Source organism: Helianthus annuus, chromosome 3 (assembly GCF_002127325.2).
Source record: "Helianthus annuus cultivar XRQ/B chromosome 3, HanXRQr2.0-SUNRISE, whole genome shotgun sequence".
In the NCBI taxonomy this organism is placed as follows: domain Eukaryota; kingdom Viridiplantae; phylum Streptophyta; class Magnoliopsida; order Asterales; family Asteraceae; genus Helianthus; species Helianthus annuus.
The window spans coordinates 138,757,384-138,776,063 of NC_035435.2; the positions used below are offsets into that span (position 1 = coordinate 138,757,384).

The following is an 18,680-nucleotide window of genomic DNA, read 5'->3' on the forward strand; positions in this document are numbered from 1 at the left end:
CACGAGACTAGTATGTGGATTGCACGCCTGGCCAGTGTGCAAAAAGCATAGGACGCTCGTGAGACCTTGAGAAACACCACGTGTATGTCCGGACGAACTGGGATAGGGGTCGTGTGGGAGGGAAAAAGGGGTCCAACAATTCTTTATGAATTAGGTTGAACATGAGAAAGAATGGAAAGTATGAATGAAAGGTTTGAATTCGTGAATGAATTCAAACATGAATGGAATGAAAAGAATGGAAGAATGAATGAAGGTTTGAATCCGGGGATGAATACGGATCAAAGCTATGAAGAATGGAAGGAAGGAATGAACGGATCAAGTTCGCGGAAAAAGTATAATTCGATGCAAGGTAAGTAAAGTTTACGCTCATTTCGTAGAATACTTATTTGTTTTATGGGTGGTAAGTACGTTAAGGTGAAATTGAAATACGAGGCTCCGACACGAAATGATACGGGTCGGAGCGAGTGAAGATGATAAAGACGTGGAATGACGAAGGGGTAAAATGGTAATTTAGCCATGGAATGACGAAGGTACAATGAGTTTTGAAAGATTTTGATATGATGTATGCCATAATGAAAATAATAAGGGTAAGACGGTAAATTAGTTATATGTAGGTAAATGTATAGGGAAATTCAAAAAGGGCACCCTGTGGCGTAAGCAATGATGGGTTGAATGCGTAAAGGAAAGGTTTAAGGATTATGACCATAGGGTGAAAATCCGTAGTGAGTCAAATGAGAGAATTAGTAAGTAAATACCACTTCATTTTCAATGCAAAAAGGTTTGGGTCGTTTAGACCAAATGGGTCAATTAATGATGATATAATCATACGATGATGACTAATGAACGTTCGATGAGTTTTATGTTCACAGGATGGATAGCGTATGGAAATTTTGTTGCTATTAATTAGTGATAAAAAAAAAATGCAAGTTACTAAGCGGGTCAATGCCTTGACTCGAGCCAGGTATGTGTAAGTAAAATTTTAGTAAAGATGTGTGATTTTGGTCAATTACGTAGTTGAAAGTCCCTCTTCGTAAAAGAAGGGCTAAAATTGACCAAAACGCCCTCGAAAGGCAAATTGAGTAAACGACCCTTAAAGGTAGTTTGGAAATAAGTTCTATAATTGAATGAACTTTTTGGTCGCGAAGAGGTGAAAGGTATATGCCCTTTTGCTTAATGCCTTGTAATGGGCATTTTTCGTAAATTGTCAAACCGAAGGGTAAAATGTGGAATATTAGATTTTGGCAAGGTAGATCCACCACGGATATAGTTGTGGTGGAAGACGAAAGAAGTCTTAGTGTGAAAATAGGAGGCATGAAAAGTACAAGCGAGATTCAGGTTGAGTGCTTAAATCTCATTAAACGGGTCGAATAACTCATAAGTATTATTAAGCTGAAAACTTATAAGTTAAGACTTTTCTTAATCCGGACGTAGAATTTTGAGTCCATATGAAAGGGGACCAAGTTTTGGTCATGTAGAAAGAAACGGGAGGTTAATCGGGTAAGCGGTTCAAAAGTTATGCGCGTTTAAGTATGCAAGAACGACGGAAAATCTGCTGATGTGCAGGTTCCACCGTAAATTACGGTGGGTACCGTAATTTACGGTGGGAACTGGGGACAAATGTTGCACCGTAAGACAGGAGGTTTCCACCGTAACAAAGCTGCCACCGTAAGTTACGGTAGGTACCGTAATTTACGGTGGAGGTCAAATTTGGGCAAAAATATATATGACATTGTGTAATCATTTTGGGATGCACTTTTTGGCCGAAATCAAGTTCTGTTGCATTTTGATAAAGGACTTTTGCCCAAAATAAAAATTTTCCAAGCTGACCTGGCAGCTCGACCCCAGCCAGGGGCTGCCGCCCCTTGGACCCCACTTCTCTCAGGGGCGCTGCCCCCGAACCCCCGTTAGTATAGGAAGGTACGTACATACGTATGAGTTATGTATGAACGTATGCAAGTATGAAGTAATGTATGAAAGATATGCACGTATGAAGTTACATAGTAATGTATGCACGTATGAGGTTATGTATGATTGTATGTGTATATGTAGAGATGAAGTAACATATGAACGTATGTGGATATGTATGAAGTAGGCATGAATGTATGAACGTATGCATGAAGAAAGAATTATCGTCCATGAAGGTACGAGGAGTATGTATGTATGAATGTATGCATGTACATAGAGGTGTAGGAATGTATGTAAGTATGTATATATATATATATATATATATATATATATATATATATATATATATATATATATATATATGTAGGTATGAATATATGCACATGTGAAAACATGTACGAATGTATGATTTAGATACGTTTGAGTATTAATGTGACAACTTGCATTTTAGAGCCTTCCATTGTCCGTTGGTGTAACTGATATGAGCAATGCTTGTCTAAGTGGATATGTTAATTCTTAACTAAATGCTTATGAGTTGTTACATACTTGTTTTCTATGAACGTTGTTATGAATGTAGTCTATGTGAACTTTTCATGAAGTGACTAATGTGTTAAGGTATTAGTGAATGATTGTGACTTTGAGGGTTGCACACCACCCCCTTGACCGCACACTTCCTGGCCCAATGGAATCGTCATCGGCCCAAAACCCCTATCGTTCATACTTTGGTCCGCAGCCTAAACGGAGCCTAACAAATGAGCCCGATGTGGTTACCTGATGTGCATAAACTTATAACCACGAGGTGCACTCCTCTCATAACTTTACAGTCGCACAAGCACAATAAGCCCTAAACCCTCTCTTTCTTCTCTCACAATTGGCGGCTGCCTCCTCTTCTACCTCTCGAAGTCCCTAGATCAAGACATCTCGGTTTACTTTAAATTCGGTTAGTGTTGCCTGATGACATTTGCGATTTTAATTTTTATTTAACAATCGATGTATGGAATCTTGAGTGAACATGAAATTGCTTGAATTTAGCTGAACGATTTTGAATGATAAATTCTGATTAATGATTTATTAATGGCTTGGAGTTACTAGAAATCAGATGTAGATATTGTTACAACTAAATATGGATCGCATGGTTAATGTTAATAGCTATAGTTGCATGATCACTAGGGTTTTGTTAATGAAACATGAGCACCACTCGAAGATTCTAGGGCAGTCGATGATGATGGAAGGGTAGATTAGGTGGTTGACGTTTATTGATGATTAGAAGATATTATATTCTGATGTTTATAATTTAAGTGAATGTGGTTGCATGATTAATAGATTAGACATGAAATTGAATTACATGTTAGTGATCATTATCGATGTGTGTGTGGGCAAGAATTCATGATCTGATTGTAACAAGTAGTGGGCACACTAATGAACAATGATTCCAATCGGTTGTAAGGGTCCAATAGGGTTGGATCACATGGCTGCACAAAACTCCATGATCTGATTATAAACATGGCGGCCATGTGAGTTCTTACCAAACCATGTGGTTGGTTTTTCAATGATGATGAGATGATGAAATATAATTAAGTGATGACGATGGCTGATGAACACAAAACATGAATTAACATACTTGGTAGTTGTCAACCCCACTATTAGTGTTTGGTCCAATTAGAGTAGCCCACTAACTTCACAAAAATCAAATAACTAAATTGAATGGTTGGATGTATAATATTATTGATTTGGGTGCCACTGTTTGACTTTGGGAAAGATATTAAGTGGCATGATACATGGATATGTTGGTAAAATTGAGGGTAGGCAACAATAAAAGTAACAGTCGTTGATTTTCAGACTTGTATATTAGTTGTTTAGATAACATGTGCATATCGGACTTATGAGGGAACCGGATAAGCTTAAAACATATGGGTTAGATCAACAAACTTAGTGGGCTGAATAGACATGCACATGGGTCGTTGTTACTGGGTTACACGTAATAACCGAACACCCATCATTATCATAACGAGTAATAGGGCCAAGAACTTTGGGGTACACACAATCTAGCTGGGCCGAGGTTAGAGGAACCGGGATTTGAAATTAGATCAAACACTTGCTGGCCGTATGAGAATTGGATTGTGAATTGTAGTTGAACCCCTTTATGAACGTATATATTAACTGTATGTATGATGGTGCTAAATGGGTGATTATTGAGTAAAACAAGAACTTAGAGTATATATATTGTATATACCTTATGGTAACTGTTGCGTGTTACAATGTGATTAAATTGGGCTGCATGTATTAGGATGTTTAATTGGGTTGAGCCACGGGTTTGGTAGATCGCACACAATTATAAACACTTAGTGTCAAGTGTAGATGACCTAAATATCGAGTGTGAAACAGTAAATAAACTGCCATGAGGTTCGATACCTACTATGTGATGTTATAACCTGCATGAAGATGTGTGTATGTTTCATGGATGTCACTGGTGTAACATGTGTGACAAAATACGTGGTTTGTTGTGAATACAAAACTGATTGTCGTCGGTAACTCTTTTAGGGCGTGGTTGATCAAACTGCTAAACGAGTGAATAACCTTACCGAGCAAAACCAAGGTGAGTTCACTACATTCGAGCATGCGTCCCAGTGGTTCGGGACAATCAGTGGGTATCCCGTGGAGGGATAAGTCTTTTGGGTAAAAACGGGTATATTGGTTAATATTCTCACCTATCATTTTTGTAAGTCCCTTATATTGTTACCTGGAGGGTAACGGGTATTAGTTGGTAGCGCTACTTAGGTTTGGCACCCTCACACCGCTCCTAGGTAGGACGGATGTGAACTAGTGACCCAGTCGTGGCCCAGTACTAGATAGGAGTACGTGGGAAGGGCAGTCATGTATTTCAGGAGCCGTCTTGTTCGGAAATGAGATATTAACAATATTACTTGCATTTGTCAGTGAACTGTTTTACATACAACTGGTAACAAACGTTTTCTAAAACTGTGAACTCGCCAGCTTTGTCTGATACACTTGTTACATGCTCGCAGGTCGTTAGGTACCTGGGAACAGGACCTTGCTGGCTGGAAGGCGTGAGTGGTCATGGTTGCATTGATGGGTTTAGTTATCAAACATTTATTTACTATGGATGTTTGGAAAGTATTTACATTATGTTACGTTAACGCTTCCGCTGAACTTGATGGTTTTTGAATTACTTATGTTTGGATTTTATTACTATTAAATGATGAAACTTTATTTTAAACTTATGGATTCAATGTAATTGGTGGCTCATTACTAGTGGTCACACGCCTAACAGGGACACTCCCTAAGTGGTAATTTGAGGGTGTGACAATTAACGTTATTAATCGTGTTCCCGTTGAGAAAGTAGTGTAATGCAAGTACGAGAACATTGAATGCATGAGGAATTGAAGTTGATCTCGGAAAGGGTAAAGTTACGTTATGTTACGAATTGAACCAATTATGAACCTTGTAAGGGTTTTATGAGTATGAATATGTTATCATATTTAAAGTGTTGAATATGTTATGGAAGGATGCTCACGATGAAAGCTCATTTTGCTGACGAATGAAATCAATCTGGTTAGAGGTCAATAAAGGAATGAAATCTTAGTTCAGTCTTAAAGTATTCAGTAACGCCCATATGTATGAATGTATTAAGGTATGAAGGTACCTATGAATGTATGCATGTTTGAAGAGATGTAGGGAGGTATGTATGTATACAAGTAGGACTGTATGAAGATATGAAGATACGTATGGATGTACGTATGTATGTAGAGAGAGATAGGGATGGTATGAATGTATGTAATAAATGTATGAAGGTACGTATGAGTGTGTGCATTATATAACGATAAGTAAGCATGTAAACATGTACGTACAAATGTGTTATTGTTGCAAGTATGTTTTCGGTGTTTGTAAATAGATGTATGCGTGTACATATATAAACGTATGTAAGTATGTATTAAATGGGATTGAATGTGCACAAAGGAATAAAGCTTGTATGTATGAACATACGTGTGAGTGTACGTACATGAGTGTACCCAGTAGCATGTAACGTTAATAGACGTAGAATGATGTTAACCTTAGGGCTAAGCAAGTATGGGTGACTATGAAATGGTAGTTTTGTTGTGATAACGAAACAAGAACTAAAGGCTATACATTGTATGTATGGAATGTAATCTTAAAAGATGAGATAAAGGTATTATATTCGTTGTAAACGGATCATACGAATGTATGTATTATTACAAGTTTGAAGAAGTATGCATATTGACCTGTTACTAACGGGTAAAAAGGATATGTGACAGTATGGACTATTGTAATGAGTATTTGTGCGATGAAAGCAAGAGTGGCATGTCCAACATGATTTATGAATAAAAGTAGAAATAATCGAGTTGTTATGGTCACTGAGCGCATGGGAGTATTATGCTCGATTCAAGAAAGTAAGGATAGGACGTACGGTTATATTTGTTCATGAATGAGGCATTTTTATAAGGTATGAGTACATTCTTGTCATGGTATGTATTTTGAATGAAATGAATGAATAAATATGTAGTGATGGATACCACTAAGGAACTAACATAAGGTAGGAATTTGGAATCTAAGGATGTATGAGTATATTTCAGAATTGTGTTACATAGAAGGACCGGTAAGTAAAGGGTTGTGGTCCCGTGGAAGTAAGCAAGGTTTCGGGGACGAAACCTCTTTTAAGGGGGGGTAGACTTGTAACACCCCAAAAACGGGTTTGGTAATTTAGACCCGGTTACTATTAAGAAACAGGTAAGGTACCGTTAATGAGAAAAGTTAACCTGAAAAATGAGGATTTACTAGGAATAATTAACCTAGTTGATTATTGGTCTCGTTAGTAGTAAGAGAAGAGTTGAAGCCTTATTTAATTAAAACGAAACATGAGGGACCAAAGTGAACAACTTGAAAGTTGTTGTGTTAAAAGAAAAAAAAACAACACACACATACACACACATCGTGTGTGTGTTCATGAACGAGCAGGGAAAGCTCCCATGGAGCCAAAACCCTAAACTTCATCAAAATCTCCAAATTGAAAGGCTAAACGAAGCCCAAATTCACAACCGAACATGAATTAACGATCACCTCCACAAGGGGATCATAAGGTATGTCTTAAAACTTAGATTTGGTGATCTTGTTTGAAGTGGGTTATGATCAATCCATGAAATTGTATGAAATTAAGCATGTAGAGGTGTTAGAAACACCAAATAGAACTTGTGTTATGAATAATTTCAAGTAATTGGGTGATTTAGAATGAAACCCATTGCATGAGTGTGAAGATGATGATCATGATGAACTTGAAGATGTTATAGTGTAATCTTGTGTTGTATAAGGTGTTGTATGATAGACTAAGATAGTTAAACTTGAAGTGAAATTTATGATTATGACATTTTGTTTGAATGTGATAGTTCATAAGATGAAATAAGAAAGAACATGCTTAAAACACTTGTACATTATGCTTAGGAAGTAGTACGCACGCCAAGTGTTTGATGAAATGTCTAAAAGGCAATAATAAGTGAAATTGTATGCAAGTAATGGGTAAACATATATAGTTCATGTGAAGATTATGTAGGGATGATGTCGAGTATGCTTTATGCTTGTTTAAATGAATTAATGATGTTGAGTATGCTTTGTGTAGGTCGTGTATTAGATGTGAATTTGATATGGTTGTTCATAAGTGTCACGACCCCCGACCCCATCCTGGCCGGAATCGGAAGCCGCGAGCAGTCAAGTGGTACCGGTGATTATTTTGAAAAACATTGCAGCGGAAATTTCATCAGGACCGTGAGTTAGGAAAAATATCAGAGTTTAGAAACACCGGATTTTATTTAAATAGATGGAATAAATTCCATGTTTTACAAAGGTAGCTTTTAATACGGGATAAACCCAAAAACAATATTTCTTAAGTTGATTTAATTAATAAAATAAGCCACTTCTTGAAGTCCTTCAATGCTGGATCCAATTCTTACTCCAATCTACTGTAATTACCTGAAACGCGTTTTAAAAAGGTTTTGTCAGCGGGAAATATTGAGTGAGTTCATTCAGGTTTTATGAAATGACCCTTAGTTATAAATTACAGCATAAGAGCGATTACAATGGTTCATATCTTATTTTTATCTGGCGCTCTGTCACAATGGTGACAAGTCACAATGGTGACAAGTCACAATGGTGACGATGGTCATACCACTATTAGGTCAATGAACCCAAATAGTGATGATTATCCCTAGTAGGTCAATGAACCTAACTGGGAGAAAATTAGTAATGTGCACAATACCCCACTAACCAGTAATTCAAGATATCCACGACTTAGTCCCTGTAATTATAACCTTTGAAAATAATTTGGAGTATTGTAAAACAGTTGATAAAAAGAGAATGACTCACTTTATAAGCATGCAAGATTGAGTTAACAAGCTTCTTGATTCTACTTCTTCCGATAATTAAGCATGCACTTTATTATTCTGGATCTTCTGATGATTTAATAGTTTGTTTGATTGTGAGTGTGTAGTTGGGAGTATTTTTGGTAGTTAAACATATAGTTTAACAGAATGGAATACGTATTTGTGTAAAACCCAAATCAAACCTTAACGGTAGTCACGAGATTCCAACCTTAACGAATTTCACAAAGTATAGTCTTATTCAGATAGTACTTTGGTATCCATTTAATGAACTCACAAAGTATAGTACTTTGGATTCCGTTTAACGAAATTCACAAAGCACAGCACTTCGGCATTCGTTAGATGGTTCCTGAATCGATCGGACAGGACATCGCTTTGGTGATTATTGGTTAGAACACCAACGTATAGAGAAAAGAAGAAAGAAATGAGCAACAAAGAATGAAATCCTTGGTTCCTATTTATAGGTAAGGAGTATGCCTTTCTTAGCTAGGAAGATTTCTTAATTATTAAGTTTTACTTTTATTTATTTAGTTTTTCTTAACTATTAAGTTTCCTTAATTATTTAACTAAATAACTTACTTAGCTTAATAAATCTTGCTTAAATTAAATTAGCTTAAGTAATCTTGATTAGCTTAATTAATCTTGATTAACTGGTTAATTAATCTTACTTAACCGATTAATTAATCCTAATGGTTTAATCAAGTAATTTATTTAGCCGATTAAATAACGTGACTAGCTGATTAATTAACTTACTTAGCTTACTAAGTTTCCTTTCCTGTTAAGTTGTCGTGGCTATTAAGTTTTCTAACCCACTAAATTATTTTAATAGCTAAGTTTGATACACTAGTTTAACAGCTTCCTGATTATGAGTTCTAATTTCTAGACACAAGCACTCGTATTAGTGTATTAACTCAATTCAACTTTAACGATAATCACGAGATAAAACCTTCACAACGAATGACAAAGTGTAATCACTTAAACATCCATCGGATTCACAACGAATGACAGAGTATTCCCCGAGTTCGGGTGGTACTTAAACATCCTGTCGGAATCACGACTAATGACAAAGGATAGCACTTAAACATCCCGTCGGATAGTTTCAGTCGATCGGATAGAGTATCGTACCAGTGATTAGAGTTATTACCCTAATAACGGGCAGAGTTTAGGGATTCAGAGGGTAAAATCCCGACCTATTATTTACAAAAATAAAAGCTGATGAAAACAAAAGAATTGAACAGCGATCGAGTTAATACCCGGCATCGTAGAAGCACTTCGTGAATTAGTGTGTGTTGTGGACTGATTCTATTATAACTCAGCGATTTCAACGAATTTCTTCGTCGTTTCAAAGACAGAAAGCAAGTGCCAATGTCTGCTATTTATACACAAAATTTGGCAGGCTTACGGACCGTAAGCCATATCCCTTACGGTCCGTAAGGGAAGCAGTCTATTTATAGGTTGCCTAGGTTCGGGACTAGCCTTGCTGACTTGATGATTTTGACAAATAAGAATTAAACAACGTTTTAGGTTGATAATCGTTAGCTAGGGTTTACCCCCTTTGAGTTTTAGGGGCCCTGATCCTGATTCCGATTGTTCTGGAAATTTTAGGGTTTATGCAGACTCACTTGGGTGTCTCAATTAGGGTTTCCTTATTGGATAATTATCATACTAAATATTAATTTTTTTAGTGGGAGTTGTTACATCCTCCCCACCTTAATAAAAATCTCGTCCTCGAGATTTGGACTATGATATTTTCTTGGGTTATGTTTCTTCTTTTAATTAAGAGAAATAATGTATTGTGGAATGGAATCAAAAGATATTTTGAGGGGTATGAATTTTGAAAGTAAAAATGATTTATAGAAACAATTGGATTCAATATCCGAAATGAACTTACTTTGTCAATTGAGGGAGATTATGAATTGATAAATATCTATTTGTGAATGGAAGTATGGAAAAATGATTTGTTAATGATTATCCGAAACTCAATATTGTTTACTTAAATGGTACTAGACAATAGAATTTAGTGTATCGTAATCTGAGTACATAATTGTAACAAGAATATGACAAATCAAACGAATGGCGTATGAAGAGGGTTTATTATTAGCACAGGCTACAAATGTATATGGATACTGCAAGATATTGTTATGATAATTTTACCGTTTTCGAAATTAACTGAGAGTTTCAAGGAAGCGAATCTAGATATTTCAAAAAGATGAGACATTCCGATGAAATGATATAGTTTTCAAGGTGATTATGTTCAAGCCAAAAGATATATGATCAATAGATTTTTAAAATGAATGTGAAGAACTTTTTGGAATTAATAAAATTCTTTGTCAGAAGAAAACTTACTTGATTGGTACCTAAGGAAGATTTACGATTGACAGGTTCAAAATGGAATGAAAACATGAAAATGATTCGTCAAATATTGAAGTATAATATGAGAAATTCAATGTGTTGTGATGGGTGATTTGTAAGAATACATGAAAAGACAATAAAGTTAATATATATATATATATATATATATATATATATATATTATCAAGCATACTTAAATATTGGCTTGCGTAAATAACATTTGATATTTTAATATATATATATATATATATATATATATATATATATATTATAAAATAATATTTCTATAAGTATTTAATAGTTGTGAAATATTAATCAAGATGAACATTTATTTATAATATGTCCTGTTCATGAATACTTAGACAATTATTTAGATAATTTTATTCGTCCCTTTGATTGTTTTATGAAAATATGTCTTTTCTTTATAGTACAAAGTATATATATTTCTATATATATAATATAAAAATATTTTTATATATATATATAATTGAAATTTACTAAATAAGTATGATGACTTAATTTATATACATTAAATAGTTATTATCATGGTGGATATTGGTTAGTGCTGCCTTGTTTAAGCATAGGTGGCCAGTCCATGCCTAACTAAGGCTACACTATCCAATACCTGTCTTGATAATAACCTTAATACCTAAAAATAATATTAACACCTACTATTATTAATATTTTATCACAAATATTTACCAAAAATAAATAATAATAACTAGTCATAAATTTAAACGAGATTAGCGCAATTTTCAAATTTTGTGAGAAATGTCACCACAAGGTGATCGTAATCAAAGAAATGATTTGATGAATTCGAAGACTAAACAAGCATGTTATGGTTCAAGAGAATTGAAGTGCTTGTTGGGACTATTTTGAATATGATGGCTTCAATCTATCATATGGGACTTTGAATTGAATACGTAATGCGAGCAAGTTCAAACAATTGAACTTGGTGTAAACAAAACGAGTTCGTGTGTCAATAAGAAATTTTGGATATGGTTACAACAAAAACCTTGTATGCCAAAGAAAATTGAGTTTTTTAAGAAACTTATTGACTCGATATCAAAGAGTCAACGTTTTGCAATAAACGTGGTTTATAAATGCAAAGATCAAGTATAGTGACACGATATTTGAACTTTTGATAAAAATAACAGATTAGAATGAAGCCCTCCAGTGGTCTTCATAAATCAAACGAATCATACTTGCAACAAACAGAGCATGCGTAACGTGTGGATTTACCAAGAAATGAAATAGATCAATATTCGCTATTATGAAAGAAATCCTCATGATATGATGACTATTAGAGGAAGTAGAAATGCGAAAGTCAACTTATTATATGCAGAAGTCAGAATTTCAACGAAAAGAAATATAAAAACTTTATCTGGAATGTTTATTAAGTGACATTACCAGGAAATGTTGAATAAAATAAAATAGGGAATTTGAAAAGGTATATGACTCCTTTTGCAGTGATAAGAATTATGACTCTGATTAGACTGTGCATCGATAATTGTGAAATCTTGCACAACGTTCCTCAGCGAGATTTATGTTGGTTGTAGGATCATATGGCAAAGTGCTTCTTTTTGATTAGTAGTTTTTCTACTGACGGAATTAGCGTTGGTGTCATCGTGCCTAATTTATATTTTTCAAGGGTCTTGCCTCGAAAGTCGTGTGTGACATACTTTAACGTCTTGTGGACGTGAAATTCTAGGTTTCATGTGTTTTCTGGTGCATTAGCACAACTTTAGATGTTTTTTTTTTTTTACTTGCGTTAATAGTTTATGATAACGCATTTGGAAATTCTTATGGTGTCCCAACTTAATGGGTTTCTAGTATTATTTTGTTGCATGAGTTACGAGTTAGATGATCAAGCGAAATAATGTTTGACATCGGAATTATAGATATATGCGAGAGATTTCTGATCAAGAAATCTAGAATTATTATTGACACATATGGTTGTGTTTTATTCTTAATTATCAATCGTTATGGTTTTTGGAATTTCTTATAGATATACATATCTATATAATTATATATTTCATATGCTGTAATATACATACCTTTCATAAGGTTAAATGTATATAATAGATTCATATTTCCAAAGCAAGTCAGATATCAGCTTATGATATTATTTAGGGAAATCTTGTCACTTGTTTGACATATTATGTACCCCGTCTTATCCGGTTCGCGCCGGAGAGGTAATCTCAGTATATCCGGACAAGCTGGAGAGTCTGCTACTCTATACCCAGTTTTGCCGGAGAAAATTTTCTATTTCCCATAAATAGTATCTTTTCAAGATTTTAAAAGTGCCTCTTTCATTAGGGCTTTTATTTAGAATCAAGGAAATTTATATTTCCATAACATATCTTTATTCAAAACCAAGTAATATCAATAAGCAAGAATTAATAGCAATTAAGTGCTATTACCTGCTAACCGTCATTCTTATAGCATACCACTATCCATTACATTATACTTATATAAGTAATTTTATCTTGAAGCTTATATTAAGGCAAAATTCTTAAGTTCAAGTCTAAATATCATTCAGAGTGTTTATCAGATAATATTAAGTTTCTAATTCTCGTTTAAACTTAGGTATTATTATAACACCTAATTGCGTAAACAAGTGGCTTAGCTTATACTAAGGCATCTTTTCTTATGTTCAAGTCTAACTGCTATCGGCTGTGCTACCATTTAACAGTAATCTCCTAACTCTTTTTATTTAAGCTTAAGTATTATTATCACAACACTTATAGGCTTAAAGCAGTGGCTCTGATACCACCTTCTGTCACGACCCCTGACCCCATCCTGGCCGGAATCGGAAGCCGCGAGCAGTCAAGTGGTACCGGTGATTATTTTGAAAAACATTGCAGCGGAAATTTCATCAGGACCGTGAGTTAGGAAAAATATCAGAGTTTAGAAACACCGGATTTTATTTAAATAGATGGAATAAATTCCATGTTTTACAAAGGTAGCTTTTAATACGGGATAAACCCAAAAACAATATTTCTTAAGTTGATTTAATTAATAAAATAAGCCACTTCTTGAAGTCCTTCAGTGCTGGATCCAATTCTTACTCCAATCTACTGTAATTACCTGAAACGCGTTTTAAAAAGGTTTTGTCAGCGGGAAATACTGAGTGAGTTCATTCAGGTTTTATGAAATGACCCTTAGTTATAAATTACAGCATAAGAGCGATTACAATGGTTCATATCTTATTTTTATCTGGCGCTCTGTCACAATGGTGACAAGTCACAATGGTGACGATGGTCATACCACTATTAGGTCAATGAACCCAAATAGTGATGATTATCCCTAGTAGGTCAATGAACCTAACTGGGAGAAAATTAGTAATGTGCACAATACCCCACTAACCAGTAATTCAAGATATCCACGACTTAGTCCCTGTAATTATAACTTTTGAAAATAATTTGGAGTATTGTAAAACAGTTGATAAAAAGAGAATGACTCACTTTATAAGCATGCAAGATTGAGTTAATAAGCTTCTTGATTCTACTTCTTCCGATAATTAAGCATGCACTTTATTATTCTGGATCTTCTGATGATTTAATAGTTTGTTTGATTGTGAGTGTGTAGTTGGGAGTATTTTTGGTAGTTAAACATATAGTTTAACAGAATGGAATACGTATTTGTGTAAAACCCAAATCAAACCTTAACGGTAGTCACGAGATTCGAACCTTAACGAATTTCACAAAGTATAGTCTTATTCAGACAGTACTTTGGTATCCATTTAATGAACTCACAAAGTATAGTACTTTGGATTCCGTTTAACGAAATTCACAAAGCACAACACTTCGGCATTCGTTAGATGGTTCCTGAATCGATCGGACAGGACATCGCTTTGGTGATTATTGGTTAGAACACCAACGTATAGAGAAAAGAAGAAAGAAATGAGCAACAAAGAATGAAATCCTAGGTTCCTATTTATAGGTAAGGAGTATGCCTTTCTTAGCTAGGAAGATTTCTTAATTATTAAGTTTTACTTTTATTTATTTAGTTTTTCTTAACTATTAAGTTTCCTTAATTATTTAACTAAATAACTTACTTAGCTTAATAAATCTTGCTTAAATTAAATTAGCTTAAGTAATCTTGATTAGCTTAATTAATCTTGATTAACTGGTTAATTAATCTTACTTAACCGATTAATTAATCCTAAGACTACATGGTATGGTGATGGACCATCCTTGGAGGATGGTCCGCCACGTAGGCGACACGTCACAATCCTCACTAAGATGGTGCATCCTCCAAAACTACAAGGCATGGTAGGATGATCCTAGTCATAGTCCTCACCATGTTTTTTTTATTTTTTTATTATTTTATTTTTTTAAAATTTGACAAATATACTAATAAAATATTTTCATTAATATTAAACACACAATACATAAATATTAAAAAAAAACATAAACTTAAAAAAAAAGACTTAATAAAAAAAACATAAACTTAAATAATTTGATGCTTTTTCATGATGTCGTTTTGTAGTTTTTTCAACATCGAACGTTTCGGCTCGGGTTCGTTCTTGACATTTATCATCATTATTATGTGGAAGAAGGTTGAGAGTGTAGTGGAAGAGAGTGTAAAAATTATAGGAGAAAATGGTGAATTGTGGAGGTTAATTTGGTGTTTGATAGTGAAAATGGATGTTTAATTTATATAATTTAATATTATAGCCGTTTGGCTTTATTCCAAATTTAGAAATTTAATTTTTTTTTTTATATTAACGGTCATATTTTAAAGGGGGGACCACAGTTTTTGCGTCGTCGCCAACGTCCATTTTCGGACGGAGAAGACGGGGACGTATGGGGGCGGCACGGTGTTTGGACCGTCGCCGACCCGCGACGGGCCGGGGCCGACCCCCATACCGTATAGCCTAATGGTTTAATCAAGTAATTTATTTAGCCGATTAAATAACGTGACTAGCTGATTAATTAACTTACTTAGCTTACTAAGTTTCCTTTCCTGTTAAGTTGTCGTGGCTATTAAGTTTTCTAACCCACTAAATTATTTTAATAGCTAAGTTTGATACACTAGTTTAACAGCTTCCTGATTATGAGTTCTAATTTCTAGACACAAGAACTCGTATTAGTGTATTAACTCAATTCAACTTTAACGATAATCACGAGATAAAACCTTCATAACGAATGACAAAGTGTAATCACTTAAACATCCATCGGATTCACAACGAATGACAGAGTATTCCCCGAGTTCGGGTGGTACTTAAACATCCTGTCGGAATCACGACTAATGACAAAGGATAGCACTTAAACATCCCGTCGGATAGTTTCAGTCGATCGGATAGAGTATCGTACCAGTGATTAGAGTTATTACCCTAATAACGGGCAGAGTTTAGGGATTCAGAGGGTAAAATCCCGAGCTATTATTTACAAAAATAAAAGCTGACGAAAAGAAAAGAATTGAACAGCGATCGAGTTAATACCCGGCATCGTAGCAGCACTTCGTGAATTAGTGTGTGTTGTGGACTGATTCTATTATAACTCAGCGATTTCAACGAATTTCTTCGTCGTTTCAAAGACAGAAAGCAAGTGCCAATGTCTGCTATTTATACACAAAATTTGGCAGGCTTACGGACCGTAAGCCATATCCCTTACGGTCCGTAAGGGAAGCAGTCTATTTATAGGTTGCCTAGGTTCGGGACTAGCCTTGCTGACTTGATGATTTTGACAAATAAGAATTAAACAACGTTTTAGGGGACCTCTTCATATGGCCTCACTCTAAGCTCATCTATAGACATTCAAAGGTCAAGATCTGGTTATTGTGTCTACTATGGTCCAAACTTGCTATCTTGGTCATCCAAACATGTAACACCCCAAAAACGGGTTTGGTAATTTAGACCCGGTTACTATTAAGAAACGGGTAAGGTACCGTTAATGAGAAAAGTTAACCTGAAAAATGAGGATTTACTAGGAATAATTAACCTAGTTGATTATTGGTCTCATTAGTAGTAAGAGAAGAGTTGAAGCCTTATTTAATTAAAACGAAACATGAGGGACCAAAGTGAACAACTTGAAAGTTGTTGTGTTAAAAGAAAAAAAAACAACACACACATACACACACACCGTGTGTGTGTTCATGAACGAGCAGGGAAAGCTCCCATGGAGCCAAAACCCTAAACTTCATCAAAATCTCCAAATTGAAAGGCTAAACGAAGCCCAAATTCACAACCGAACATGAATTAACGATCACCTCCACAAGGGGATCATAAGGTATGTCTTAAAACTTAGATTTGGTGATCTTGTTTGAAGTGGGTTATGATCAATCCATGAAATTGTATGAAATTAAGCATGTAGAGGTGTTAGAAACACCAAATAGAACTTGTGTTATGAATAATTTCAAGTAATTGGGTGATTTAGAATGAAACCCATTGCATGAGTGTGAAGATGATGATCATGATGAACTTGAAGATGTTATAGTGTAATCTTGTGTTGTATAAGGTGTTGTATGATAGACTTAGATAGTTAAACTTGAAGTGAAATTTATGATTATGAGATTTTGTTTGAATGTGATAGTTCATAAGATGAAATAAGGAAGAACATGCTTAAAACACTTGTACATTATGCTTAGGAAGTAGTACGCACGCCAAGTGTTTGATGAAATGTCTAAAAGGCAATAATAAGTGAAATTGTATGCAAGTAATTGGTAAACATATATAGTTCATGTGAAGATTATGTAGGGATGATGTCGAGTATGCTTTATGCTTGTTTAAATGAATTAATGATGTTGAGTATGCTTTGTGTAGGTCGTGTGTTAGATGTGAATTTGATATGGTTGTTCATAAGTATAAGCATATATGCTAATAAGAATGTGAATGTAATGACATGAGTGTATAGGAATCATGTCAAGATGGATGGGAGCGTTGAAGGCTAACGGGCTACGAAGACTCAATCAAATAAGCGAACGCAAATACGGGCGCGTAAGGTAAGTGAATCCCGAACTTACACTTTGGATGTAAAATGTATTGTAGTATAATGATTATTGTGAATCATGTGGGAAAGTATGATACAATGGAAGTGATAAGGTAAGTTTACGGTAAATGTGTCGAAAATGATTAAGAAATAGTTTCTATTAAGTATAGGTAAGAAAGAAGCTTACATGATGGTATTATGCATAAAGATGAAATAAGTAGTTATACGCGTAGGTATGGGTTAGTTTGTAAGTAAGCAATTGGGAATCATAGGAGAGTATGACTATAAACTCGTAAGTAGGGAGAATTACGTGTATGCAAATTACATGTATAGACGTGTGTGTTTAGGATTGTAAGTAATATTGTGTAGAATGTAAGTTGTAAGCACATATACAATTAGAAAGGGTATGTATGCATGAATTGGAATTTAGTTATATGTACAAATGAGTGAGACTTGTTATGCATATACATGGATATGTTCGTACGAATGAAATCTAATGATGCTAACCGTTTTCCTATTTAGAATGAAATAAGGAATGCAGGTATACTAGTGTTGGAAGTTGAAGGTAGGCGCCGAAATCCAATGCGGGTGGACCGAACGGATGGATGAATGGACTAACATAAGCGAAAGCACGATATGTTAATGCCTAATTATCCATGTTTAAATTTTATATATGATGACACCGGTTGCTAATGATGTGATTGTACGTGGTGTCTGCAGGTTGTACAGAACGGTGGATTCTCGTCATGAAGTGAAAAAGGTTGAAGATCGAGTCAAGAGATGGATTGTACATGTGGGTGAATGGTCACGAAAATTAATAGTAGTATGTCCGATTTTTATAAATTTTTAGAAAGCATTAATGTATTTAATGTAAAAGAATGATTTAATGTAATTCTAAGTATGTTAGAATGAATATGATGAAAGAAAATTTTTAAGTTCGTAATTCCGCTGCAACTTTTGGTTAAAGCGTTTTAGGGCGTTACAAAACACCAGGCGATAATCTCTCGTGTTCTAGTGCTACGGCAGAATACCGAGGTGTAGCAAACGTGGTTGCTGAATTTTTTGGATTCGTAATCATTTA

At 34.8% G+C, this 18,680-nt stretch overlaps 1 long non-coding RNA gene across 2 annotated transcripts; it reads left to right on the top strand.

Annotated features, from left to right (window-relative positions):
• Positions 1–16,762: 16,762 nt before the first annotated feature.
• Positions 16,763–18,478, top strand: LOC110928007. 2 transcript variants are annotated; one of them, XR_002586068.2, is made up of 3 exons: positions 16,763–16,900; positions 17,525–17,612; positions 18,122–18,478. It is a non-coding gene; the product is annotated as an uncharacterized LOC110928007 (long non-coding RNA). The 2 variants fall into 2 exon arrangements; XR_002586069.2 differs by having other exon boundaries at positions 18,320–18,478.
• The last annotated feature ends 202 nt before the right edge of the window (positions 18,479–18,680 follow it).